The sequence below is a fragment of the Zalophus californianus genome, chromosome 14, assembly GCF_009762305.2.
Source record: "Zalophus californianus isolate mZalCal1 chromosome 14, mZalCal1.pri.v2, whole genome shotgun sequence".
NCBI lineage: Eukaryota > Metazoa > Chordata > Mammalia > Carnivora > Otariidae > Zalophus > Zalophus californianus.
This window is the reverse complement of record NC_045608.1, coordinates 74217342-74230644: the sequence shown is the minus strand read 5'-3', so window position 1 is coordinate 74230644 and position 13303 is coordinate 74217342. Positions and strand designations below refer to the sequence as shown.

The following is a 13303-nucleotide window of genomic DNA, read 5'->3' as shown; positions in this document are numbered from 1 at the left end:
ATATATTTGCATTTTTAAAATTGCCTCCTCTGGCCCAGCCACCCCTTCAGTCCTATTCGGCATCTGAAAGCTTGGTTGCAATGAGGTGAACCGGTGCTTGGTTAAGACCTCCTGACACACAGGCTGCACAGTACAGTTCATAGCAGTTTGTTTGGAAAGAATTCTGCAGGAAAGAAATTTACAGCCATTCCAGCACAACGGAAACATCTTTGGAATGTGAGTGCAAATGTTCGGGGCAGATAGCTCGGGCGACAAGCCTCTTAGTGCCGAGTCTCTAGTGTAAAGCTCCCAATTCCTGCAGAAGAGCCGGTTCCTGTGTATCTGGTTTCTGAGGGTCAAGGCAGAGGTCGTTAGAGTTTTGGGGAGAAGAAAGTTGACAACATCCTTCCTTTTTGCAGATGGTCATGGCAGAGGTCTCTATTTTCGCTGGGCCTCTTTTTCTGGTCAATGAGAGAATAGGCTTCCTCGCCCCGTATCCTTTCTTACTAATAGGAATTGGCGTGATTCCTCACAGACACAAAGATTTCCTCTGCTGAGTAAGCGCGAGGCCCCTTAACTTGTTAAAGCATCATCCAGACCGTGTGAGTCTGTCTGTGTATGTGCAGGGACGCAGACCCTCCCTCGGTTTGTGGGAAATACTTCCCTCGGGTGAAACTGAAGTTATTTTTTTGGCAAACACAAGGTGAGAAGTGGAAGGGGGCAGAGGGTGGAGTAGAGGTGGATGGACTGGTGTGTGATGGCTGAATTTCTGGGCCTTGGGAGGCTCATTTTGAGACATTCGTGGCCAGGAAAATTCTGTTGTGTATCGGAGTATGACTGCATATGCTTTTCTTAAAAAGTCTTCATAATGTAGCTGTGGAGTGTGGAGATTTCTCTCTCTTATTTCTGCTTCATGGTCGTGAGTCTTGCAAGAACCGACTGTCTCTGTGCTTAGCATGGTCTCAGCAGTATCCATAAACAGTGTGATCATGTAAGGATAAATAAAAGAGCAAAGTTTCGGAAATTCCCTGATTGAGAAAATAGGGGCTGGAGAGGAAAAGTGCCCATATAATGAATTTCTGCTTTCCGTGAAATTTGAGAATAGAGCAGACCATAGTGTGTCTTCCAGTGAACGTTTCTCTTGTGCCGAATTGCTTTTGGAATATCCCTGTCTCCAACACCAGCCATGCAAACCAAAAAGAGAGGCAAAGTCGCGGGTATCTTGGGCTTCAAGTCTAAGTAGCAGATCACAGCTGAAATGATTCCCCACTGTGTGGCAAGGTGAGTGCTCTCCTGGAGAGGAAGCTTTTGTCTCTCCTGTTTACTACATTCTAGAGATGCTGGGTGGAAATCCTTTGGATGATCTGCCCTGAGGAGCTCCAAAAGCAGCTTTATCTGTCGTATTATAACAGTGTATTCTGTGGACTTAGAGAGATGAGCACTGTTACATGTGAAGATGCTTATTCCAGTCCCAATAGCCTTTTGTTTGGTGTAGAGAGATAGTGGTGGTAAGCAACAGGTAGCAAAACGCTGTCCTGGAGAAATAAATTATTATTCTGAAATGTATATTATTTCAAAAATGCATCAGGTTAAATATATATGTGTGTGTGTGTGTGTATACATATATATATATATTATTTATATATATCCATTATGTTTCTCTTGAGGATTTAACACTAATAGTGATAAACACGTGGCTTTTTAAAAAGCAGATATTTTAACCAAACAACAAAAGCTGGCAGGTTCTTTATTAAGTTGTTTTCATTATAAATAGTAATGGGATAATATGAATTCATTAATGCATTTCCATGTAAAATTATCAGAAATAAACATGGTAACTTTTTCAGACTTTTGAAATTGTATAGAAAAAGAACCAATAGACAAAGCAAAGCGGCCAAGTGGACTTTTTTTTTAGTTCTCACTAAATATGGCAAAACTAATTTAAATCAAATTGGGGTACGGAAATCACACCCAAGCTTAAAATGTTCTTGCCAAATTGCAACCTCATACTACTTTTACTGGCAGAGAAAATAAAATTTATAATGGAAAGTCTGACAGAAATGAAAATGAGCGGAAATAAAGTTTTTTGCGAGATGATCCAACCTTAATACGATAACCAATAGCTAATACCTAATGGGCATCACTGCAGATGACAAAAGGAAAAAAATGTCATTTGCTTTTGGCCTCTTTTTCTGCTTTGAAGAGGATGTTTGGCGGTTGCAAACTTTTTTATCTTGCCGAGATCTTCTGTTTTTGAATGAGATGATGATGTCAACACAAATGATTGTTATTAAGACAGAAGTTTTCCCCTTAAATGGAAGTTCAGGATTGATTATCAGGAATTCTTTGTCTTCTCTTTTTTGGGATATAACCCAGGTCTAAAGCAGTGGTTTCATTATTAGTAGCTCCTGGGCAAGTGTGTGGGGTGGTGGGGGGGCGTGGGTGTGTGTGTACTATATGGAAAACTGGGCCCTATCTGAGACCAATTAAATTAGAATCTTAGGAGTTGGGCCTTTGCTTTTCTGACAATTCCCCAGGTGATTGTTCTGTGCAACTAGGTTTGATGATTTCCTAGTATGGTCTATAGGACGGTACTCTATTTTAAAGACGTGTCCAAAAGTTGGTATTGCCACTGACCTTGAAAAAGCTTTTAGACTTCTTGCCTTAATTTGATTATTCAAGACATGGAAATATACTGCCCATGTACTTCATTGAGAAGGCAGTGAAAATTTAGTGATTTACTGAAAATCAGGAGGATGCCTTGAAGTCTTTGCACAAAATTCTGCAACTGAATGTCCCAGCCCATATCTTGTTTTCTCTAGAGAAGTCCAAGGCTTTAACCTCATCCACATTTTTTCTCTTTCTCAGCAAGTAATCAAATAGGACTATGCTGATAAAGTTATTTGATGTTGAGATGTTAAAACTGACGGGATTTAAGAATTAGGCTTAATCTTAGATACTTTTGTTAAATTCCAGAAACTTTGAAACTGTATAGAAAATGGATCTTCTCTATATGAAATGGGATTTGCTCATAAACCTTGTTGTTTTGGGTTCAAAACATTATAGTTGGTTCTAAAATGAATGACACATTGAAGAATTGATTTTTTCTTTTAATTATTTTTATTTTTAATATACAAAGAATTACAAGTGACTTAATTCTAAAACTTTGAGCTCCTTTAACTTCCTTATCTAAAGTCAAAATGGAGAGGATATAAGCAAAGAAGGCATGAAATCCTTTGTCCCTTCTTAAGAAAATGGCTACTTAGGTCTTGTGGAAGCAGAACTACATCTTTTTTTTTTTTTTTAATTTGACATTACACTTTGTTCCCGGTGGACAGTGGGTCAGTCTTGGTCCAGTACATCCTTCCTAGGACCTTCTTCCATCCACGTATTATGTCTATGTCCCGCCTTAGCACTTAGGGTCCCCTTCATAGTGCCTCTTGAATTTGCCATTACTTATGTTTGTTGAATGCTGGTTTCCACCAAGATTCTGTAGACTTCTACAGGGCAGGGACCTCGTCGGCTTTATCTTGCCATGTGTACTCTGTGCCTAGCAGGGTGAGGATTGTGATACTGTAATGCCTATTTCCCCCGCATCACATTTAGGAATCATTTTGAGAGAGCAAAGTCTGAAAATGGCAATGTATGAGAACCATAGATTTAGCACTGTTTTCATACCTGCAAAAATGAGAAAATCATATTCTCTCAATGAAAGTCCTTTGGAAGTCTGCCCTTTTACTGTGCTGTGCGGGCCCTGGAAGGACACAGAGGTCATCCAGTGGAGAGTCACTCGTCCCTCACCTTCAGGGCGCTGACTGCCAGCCTGGTGGTGGTCTCACTGTTCGAGGCCTGAACGTTCGGAAAGGAAGCGACGAGGGAATTCTATGTGATTGGAACCAAAGGTCAGAATCCGGTCCCATCCTTTCTGAGTGTGCCAGGGAAGACGGTGGGACTGAGTATTTAAAATCATGATGACTTCAGACCTCACAGGGCCTGAGTTTGCTGCGTGTATGCATTGCGACTCTGCCCCAAGCAGCGTTTCAGGCACCAGCTTGTTTGTTTTGGGGGCGTTGCTGTGGGCGAACCTCTCACCCAACAGCCACCCCAACGCTCGCCAAAGGGGACAATGGAACCATTCTTTCCTTGTATTGGTAAATAGATATTTATTGGCCCTCTGGTGATCTGTTAGGTACTAAGGAGAAAAACAAAGGAAAGCTGTTGCATACTTTCCCTTCAACACCCCCACTAGCAGCTTCTGGATATCAGCAGAGACAATCAAGCTCCATTTATTTAATTAACAAGGGTTTTAGAAATCTTATATAGTATAAATTTTCAAATACTCAGAAAAGTTGAAAAAAATAATAAAATGAAGTGCCATATATACTCACCACTTTTAAACAGTTGTTAATATTTGTTATATTTGCTTCATGTGTATAAATACATATACACATTTTTCAGTGAACCATTTTTAAGTGACAGACCTAATCAGATTTCACCCCTAGATTTTTCAGCATGTGTCTTTTAAAATTATAAACACTTAGCCATTGAAATGAAATACTATTATCACTCCAAAGAAAATAACAATAGCTTCCTAATCTAATACCCTATCTGTATTCAGATTTCTTAAACTGTACCCCCCCATGAAAATGTCCTCAATAGCTTTTTGTTTCTGTCATTGCATTTATGCATGGTATTTGGTTTCTATGTCTCTTTATGATTTCTTTCAAACTAGAGCAATTCCTGTAATTTTTTTAAAAATGATATTTACTTTAAAGAAGTCAAGCCAGTTGTCTTGAAAAATGTTCTCCCATCTAGAATTGTCAGATTATTTCTTTGTGGTGCTGTTTAATTTGTTAAATTAGGTTGAAAGGTTTCTTCATATGGATGTTGCCCATTTTTGGCCTGAGCATTTCATAGATGATGCTATGTCCTTCATATTGCTTTCCATCCGCAGGCATATAATGTCAAGATATGTTGCTATTGATGATGCTAACTTTAATCACTTGGTGAAAGTGGAGACCCCCAGATCGTTCTATTGTAAAGAAATCTTTCCCTTTTCACAATCAGTAAACAATCGTTGTGTTGATACATTAGCACTGGGCAAATATCCCAGTTCCTCAGTGGTCTTTGACCTGATGATTTCAGCGTACATTAATGATGCTTCCCTGTACTAGAGGTTTTTGAACTAGTGATTTTTTTTTTAAAAAAACTCCATCAGTCCATCTCCATTTATAGCTGACATTCTTCTGTAAGAAGCTTCCTTTCATTGTTCATATTTTAGCGCTGGTAATTTAAGTATTTCATACATATCCAAATAGATGTTAATAATGCTTGTATTAAATGTACTGGAGGGTACTGGAAGCATTAAAGCATTCTTCAAATCTTGTAAGGTATATTGATAAAACAACAGTTATAGCTCAGGCTAAGGGTCAGAAAAGCTTTAATTGCAGTAGGAAGGAGGTAATTATAGGTATGTTTCCTTGCAAACTAAACTCTAGTATTCTTTTGCTGAAATTTGGGACCTTATGACAATCTGTATCCCTAGTTGTTAGATTAATCTTGTCATAGGCACTGGAGTTTATCTAGATTCTCATATTGCCCCTTCTGTATTCTAGTAATTATTCTTAAAGACCTCACAAGTCTGACCACCAGTGGCCGACCCACGGAGTCTGGTAGGCAGCTGTGTTGCTCAGAGTTGCTCCATGGAGTGTCATTGAGATAGTGGGTCTGGCTTCTCCCCTGTCCTTCCACAACCCGGATGTAACTGATGAGTGGGTTTCAAAACAAATGGGTTTCTAAATGTTTGTCTGGGCTCTAACTAGAGGAAGCCTGGGAACTTAATATTAGGCGCTGGTATAAACCTCTATGGTGATTATTATCGTCCTCATTTAATAATTAAGAAAATGAAGCCCAGAGAAGTAAAGCAAGCAGGCCTGAGGTCACAACCCAAGTAAGCTTCAGAGCCAGATTTTGAACTCTGAAACGTCCCATTTTAAAGCCAGTGGTCTTCCAACGTTGGTTCCCAGCTGCTCCAACCCATGATGAGATTTCTGGGCTCAAAGATCCATGTTATAGCCCATCTGGAAAACCACTTTTGGTAGATTCTAGGCCCACTGGAGAGTCTGGGCCTGACATGGTGCCTGGACAGTAGCTTCACTCAGGTCTGTTCAGCGTGTACTAGAACTCTGAATAACAGCGGGGCGGGGGGGGGGGGGGGAGGGCGGTTTCCAGAGGGGAGAGGGGCCACATGGCTCCTGAGTCTGTGGCCTTTTTTTGCTTTTCTTGTTTTTAAATAAACCACATGTGTGTATATGTATCATCTAACATCCTCAGAATTAGCATGTGCAATTTCATTAAAACCAATAAAGATTCCCTGTGAAAAGGCTGGGGTAGAATATGCCAATTCACATTTTAGCAACAGCATGAACACTTTCTTAAAAATGTATAGATTATATTTGGGCCTTGCTTTTTGTGCAATGCAGGCAGAATATGGTTTGCTATTACATGGATTTGGATTCTTCATAGATCAAATTATTTTTTTCAAAAATATAAGAACTACATAGAGTGAAATTCTGAAACCAGACCTTTGGCAGTCTCTTAAATGTGACCCGATAATTTTTCGATTGTGGCATTTAACTCACTTGTGAAATATATGAAACGAAAAATATGTGTTAGAAGCATAGGCAAGTTTTATACAATAGTTCAAGACAGTGAGTGTGTTAAAAAAAAATTAAAATTGCTTTGAGATAATTTATGAGACACCAAAAAAAGTGAAGTCCTGGTATCCAAATGGAGATTTCACCAGAATCTTGGGATTAACTTCTCTTTTCTTATAAAAAGCATTCAGGGGTTTTTAATGACCACTAGCAATTAGGAATTCAATTCATCTTTATATTTTTGTCATGTAAAGAGAAAGGAGAAAATCAATTAATGACTAAACAATTGATTTAAATTAACACTGAGGAGTACTTGATAAAATTTCATGTTGAAATGTACCTGCCTATGGTGTAGAAATCGGTATAGCCCTATAGCTTCTTTCCATAAGAAAGGCAGTATATTCCCAGTGCAGTGTCAGGAAAACTTTTCAACATTAAATGGCAGAAATATTTATTCCTTTACCTATGACCATGCTTGAAGTGGTTTCATCATTAAGGAGATATTTTCTGAAACTCTTAAAACTGAGACCGCAAGTTAAAATAGTGGAAACACTGCAAGATACCAACAAAACCCCGTAATCTTTTTAGAAATAAATACTTTAGAAAGGCATAGATACTGAGTCTGCTGCTGGGCCTGATATGGTAACCTGCTTAGAATTGAACCTCATCCTTTGAAAAAGTGTGTGTGTGTGTGTTCTGGATATTTATGTGGATTTCTTTACATATACCTTCTCTCGCAGATAAACTAAACTGAGCTTCCTAAAGCATGGACCTTTTATGTTCAGTGTATTATTTATTATCTAACAGAAGTACTTTCTTGGGAGAAGAAACCCCGCAAGAATACATAGTTGCATTTGCTTCAGCATTTCTAATGCTGAAATGTTTTTCATAGTATGGCACTTATTTTTGTACTTAATAAAGGGAGAAGTCAAATTGTGGTGGGTAGCATCTTCGGCCTGGCGCTTCCCCGGATTTTGTGGAATAGAATATACTGTCACTGTTTAATTCTTACGATACTTAATGAAATCTATATATTCCTTGATTTCATTACCCTCTCCTTTCAAAAGACATCTTCCAGTGAAGCCTTTCTATGATGTTTTAAAAAAAATACTAGGTGTATCTTATTTTCAACCTTCCTCAAAGCCACGTTTGTGTGAATTTGGGACAACGACAATTCAGTGATAAGAAAGTAATTAGGAAGAATATTATTGAGGTTTTCAAGCAGTGACCATTCTCTAGAGCTCTAGATGTGGGGGTCCCTATGTGTTGGGGATTGACCGTGCATGCACACAGAATAATCCGAGCTCATTTGTACAGTGATAATGAACAGCAGGGCACTGCGTCTTTTCAGTTTTATTGGTATTGTATACAGTAAGTTATTAAATTTCATCTCTGTAATACACCTGCAGTAAAATAACAAAACATTGCTGCACTTAAGGAACATGTGTGTGTGGTACAATGCCCTCCCCCATCATTTCAGCCTCCCCCCACAACAGCTGCTTACAGATTTCAAGATCCATTGTATGTATTCCCTTGAGCCCACCTCTAATAATCGAGACACATCTGCCATTGCAGTATTATAGGCATATGTAGTTTTATTGAAAACTATACCTGTAAAAAAATTAAATAACTCCTACCTCAATTAAATTGGCAAGCTACCTTTTGCAAAGATCATATTGCAGACCTCCTGAGTCCCAGTGAGTTCATTTTATTCTTATATTACAAATCACTAAATATGTTACTTCTATTTAGCCAAGTAGCTAGCTTTTCTCATACTTTGATAATAAGTCACTTTCATCTATTCTCACTTTTGTTTTCCTTTTCCCCTCATCTTCACGTATAAAAAAATATACAATGCAGGTGGTATGAAGGAAACACCAAAAGCCTCAGTGAAGTAAAACACAGGATAAAGTCAAAAGAAAGGACCCAGAATGTAGCTTTAATTCTTAAGTGATTATTAAATACACATAAAGTCTACAACATCAGGATTGAAATCTTAACTCATCTTGTACTTTATCTGATAGAGATTTTTGCAATCTTTTTAGAGATCAATTTGATCACCATAATGACAGGAAAGTAAATAATATGAAGAGGGAATGAGTTAGCAGGTCATACAAAACATGTATAGGTGATTAGATTAAGTTCCTTACCTTAACATTTACATTTTTTTGAAGAATTGGTCAGTAATAAATGTCTGTAAAATAATTTTTTATCCACACAGGAATAAAACAGGTATGTAGGGTGTCTCTATAATGATTCATAGTGAATTCATCATGCCACAAGTTCAGCGATTTAGCCAAGAAGAAAAGTTTGTAAACTTGCTTGCTGTTATCAGAGAAAATTCCAAAGACAAGATGCCCACTATATGAATAGGAAGAAAACTATATACCCTTTTAGGAGAATGTGAAGGTTTCTCACTGCATAGTTTCGTAGAAAGAAAGAATGTTTTGTGCTATTCAAAGGGCAGTGTATGTATGAATGGACTGAGGGAATGAGACATGGATGCCTGTTTCCAAAGTGAGCGCAGACTTGGAAAATAGATCCTCTGATGACATTTGGAAAGTGATGGTTTCACAGGAAGGAGTCACAGATAAATAGTAAGTGATTGTTGCTGTAGCAGAGGAAGAAAATCAAGCAGCCTTATTGATCAGTCAGGATTAAAAATAGTTGCATGCTTAAATGATGAATTTTCTTTTTTGATAAGACTACTGATAAAAACCAGTGGTCATTTGGTTCCACTGGGGGTTGTCTGTGCTTGTGAGATGATGCTCAGTCTCTAATCAACGAGGGTATTTTCTGCCCCTCTCATGGTTCACAGAGATTCCAAGTGTAGTGGGGATAAAAAGCCAAGTCCTAGGGGGCTCCTGGCTGGCTGAGTGGGTAGAGTAGTCAGCCTCTTGATCTTGGGTCGTGAGTTTGAGCCCCATGTTGGGCATGGAGATTATTAAAAAAAAAAAAAAAAAAAAAAAGCCGAGTCCTAGATAGGGTCGTTGTTTACAAGTAGGGTCCAAAACCCCGAGAGACTCAGAATTCAAGATCTTAGAAGGATTTCAACTTTGTGAGTTTTTTTTTTTAAATAGGAAATTACATTATAAATTCTAAACAAACTTTTTGAACAAAACTCATGCACAAGTTGGGGTATACTACTTAATTCAGGCCATACTACTGAACTTTCCTCTCCTGGATGTGATTACCATCTGTGGAAATATCTATTACCAGTACTTTTTGAACTGTGAAGTCTGTCACACTGAGCTCTGCGACTCAGAACTGTTATGTGGAGAGTGACTGGTCCGACACAACATCAGCAGTGGTAAAAGATGTGCTGTGGACAATGACATGTGCAAAGAGCAATGTCAGCAGCTGCTATGACTCGGACATCGTCCCTCAAGGAGAGTCTTTCTGCGTCTCTGCCACTTAGCTGTCTCAACCAAAGAGAAATCACTAATAGGGACCTGTTCTTCTCAGTCCTACTCGCACTTAAAGATTTGCTTGAATTTGTTTCCAGAGTACAAGTCCTGGGTGTCATTGTGTCCATGGAAAGAATATTTAGGTTTGGGGTTTTGTACATGGGGAAAGGGATTATTCTTGGATTTATTTCTAGGAGAACTTGTTCCCTATTCCCTTTTGCAGATAATACATACAGCCTATGGTTCCTAGACTCCAGACCGCCTCCACTTCATACTTCATTACAGAGCAGATTCTCATCCCATTGTGTCCTAGGTAACTATACTAGCCTCTTAAATTTCCTAGTGTGCCTTCAGAAACTCAGATGTCAAGATTGGAGTCTCCTATGGAGTTCTAGTCAATAGGTCTCCTTTAGTTACCTGGTGCAAATAATTTTATCTGTGTTCTTGATATTTATAGATATTGCTCTAGAAATAGAATGCAGACATACTAAATCAGCTCTGTAGAACCTCAGCCAACAATCAGAACATTCCAGAATATTCCACAATAATATATTCCACCATACCTTCATTTGGGTGTTCAGTAAACATTTATTATGAAATATCACCCTATTCCTCTTCCCCCTCCGCATTTGACCCCACAAAGGTCATGATATCATTACCTTGGTAGAGGGTTTGAGTAATCTAATTGGAGGCTCTAACACATAACTTCCCAAGTTCATATTCTTACATTTATTTAGATATATTTTTTCAAAGGGCTAGAGTAAAATGTGGCAGTTAAGGTATTGTGCTTTTGACCTTGAATTTTATCAGTTGAATTTCCCCTCAAGATTAGTCCTTCCATCTGTGTTGGCTTGGTGACTGACCTCTAGGTGCCATCAGAGACCACTCCGTCTCCCTCCCCCCGCCCCAGAAGCCCTCGGTTTTCAGATTTCGTAGATTCTGCTTCCTGTATCAATAAATCTGCCCCAACCCACACACTCCCAGTCACCACTGTTGCTATCTCTACTGCTCTCCTTCCCTCCATCCCCACCTTCTCCCTCACATGGCAGATGGAGTGGTTTTCTCCCCAAAACCCTGATGCCCCTATGCCCTTGCTTAGCCTCCCTTCGTGGCTTCAGGGGCCCGTCCTTAGCATGATGTACAGACTCTTGATGGCCTGGCCCTTGTCTTGGCCTCCAGCCTCGTCCTTCACACTCACTCACATCTGTTCCCAGCCATACTGAGCTGTTTGTAGTTCCCTTAATGGCTCTTTCATAATTCTCTCTGTCTTTACAAGAGCCCTTCCATTGGCCTGGAATATCTTCACTCTCTTTCCCCTTCTCCCCTTACATTCATTTTGCCAGTCACTCACAGGCTTCATCCAGATTCAGGTCACGCATTGTTTCCTCCAGGGACCCTTGGTGTTCTACCCAGGCCAGAACGAGGGGCTCTCTTCAGAGCACAGGTAGCCACTTCTTTCCCCTGACAATCGTCACACTCTCCTCAGCCAGAAAACCCCAGGGAGCAGGGCTGTCATCTCTATCCCCAGTGCCTAACAGAGGACACTCAGTGAGTGTTTGCTCAGGTGTCAGTGGATGGATGAGTAAATGAACAAATGAACCAACAACAGTAACAAATTATATAACTTATGAGCAAATAACTTACGTTTAAGCCCTTCCATGCAAATTTCTTGTCTTAAATTAATCATGCCAGCAATCCAGTGAGGTAGGGACTATTTTTAATCCCCATTTTATTGATAACAAACAGAAACACTCAGAGCAATTTTGTCACTATTAATAGCAGGTGGCAGAGATGGGACCAGGGGACAAAGTCCTTTGGCTCCAGATTTATCATTTTCCCTATTGCTTCTTTATTTCTGAATAAAGTTGGTGACACTTTTTGTCAGAGCAAATAGCCCACAGAGTCTTCTCAGAGATGGTTCCCTCTCTCTTTTCACTGTTAACTTAGGTATCATCCAGCTTAGAGCACTGAGACCTTTCTCTGTCAGTGAGAAAGACTGCATTTCCAAAGAGGGTGTGATGAACCTGGCACTCTCTGCCTCCAGAGCATTGTCTTTAGAGAGCCACAAAAGAGAGCATTTTGAATGTTTCCCATAAGTAACTACGTAAGTAACTACAAGTTGTACACAATATGGTGCATAATTCCTGCAGTATTAGTTACCTGTCGGTGGTAGTAACTGCTCCACTGCTGGAAGGACCACGATCCACCGGAGCATAGCGAGGCCTTGGGTCTGAGGAGGGAGGTGCAGTACCAACGACATCTCGTCCCCCCACTTTTCCTCCATCACTTTCCGGGGTGCATCTTGTTTGACAGAGGCTGGGTAGGAACAGGGAGGAAGTGGATGAGCTGAGTAGGTCATGATTTGCTTCTTCACCTTTCCTTCACATGATTCTTTCTCTTTTAACCTTGAGATAGGACATGACAAAAACTAACGACGATAATGAGTTCAACTTGTGTTTTTATATTATTGAAATCCTTAAGGATAGAATGTTAGAATAAGAAAGGACTTAAATGCCACCTGGTACCTACTGCTGCTTTATAGCAAAAGGGAAACTAAAGCTCAGAGATGTTAAGAGACTTGTCAGCGTCACACAGCAGACCTCACTCATATAGAAACACCCAAAATGGTTAAAATTTCAATAGCGTGTAACATTGAAATGTTTCCTTGATGTCTTTGTAGCCTTTTTCTTCCAAAGAACATAGGGCTACACTAGGCCATGAAGTAATAGCCAGTAGCAGCTGAAGAAATTTCTAGACGAGTATCCCTTTGTTCAACAACCACTGAATTGCACCATCACAGAGCCAGAGGGTGTAGTTTGCTTGTAAATACTGAGTTTTTGAAATGTCACTGTAACATTGGAAAAATGTTGTCTCAGAAGGTTGCCAAAGTGACAGAATCCCGACATTGTAAATACCAGCCAACACAAGTGCTCATAAATGACAGGAATAAAATATATTTGACTAAATCCATAATAATCACTGATAACACTGTTTACCCTCAATGACCAGGAGCTGTGAACTTGTATAAAAAGCACATGTGTGCAGATATCATTAATGTGTCTGAGCCTCTAGCCATTCCAGAGTATTTTGATGGAAAAGCTCCCTAAATATGTAAAAGCTTTACAATTACTAAGAAGCAAGTGAGCAAGATAGGGTGTCAGGCAGCCCTAATGGAACTGGGGAGAGTCTTGACTATCTTCAGCACCCCAGAGGACTGATAAGGCCCCCATTGTTCTGGTCAGAACCAAACTGTGAGCCTGG

General features: G+C 39.6%; 1 protein-coding gene across 27 annotated transcripts in view; it reads left to right on the top strand.

The window, feature by feature from the left end:
• Positions 1-13303, top strand: part of TCF4 (transcription factor 4) — a 352937-nt gene that overhangs the window by 176371 nt on the left and 163263 nt on the right. For 2 of the 27 annotated variants that reach the window (XM_027576845.2, XM_027576846.2), the window contains exon 1: positions 1086-1260. The exons of 22 other annotated variants lie outside the window; for them this stretch is intronic. The gene's annotated coding sequence lies outside the window, so the exon portion shown is untranslated. Of the gene's footprint in view, positions 1-556; positions 683-1085; positions 1261-13303 lie in introns of those variants that run through there. 3 more of the 27 variants (XM_027576842.2, XM_027576843.2, XM_027576848.2) reach the window with 3 other exon arrangements.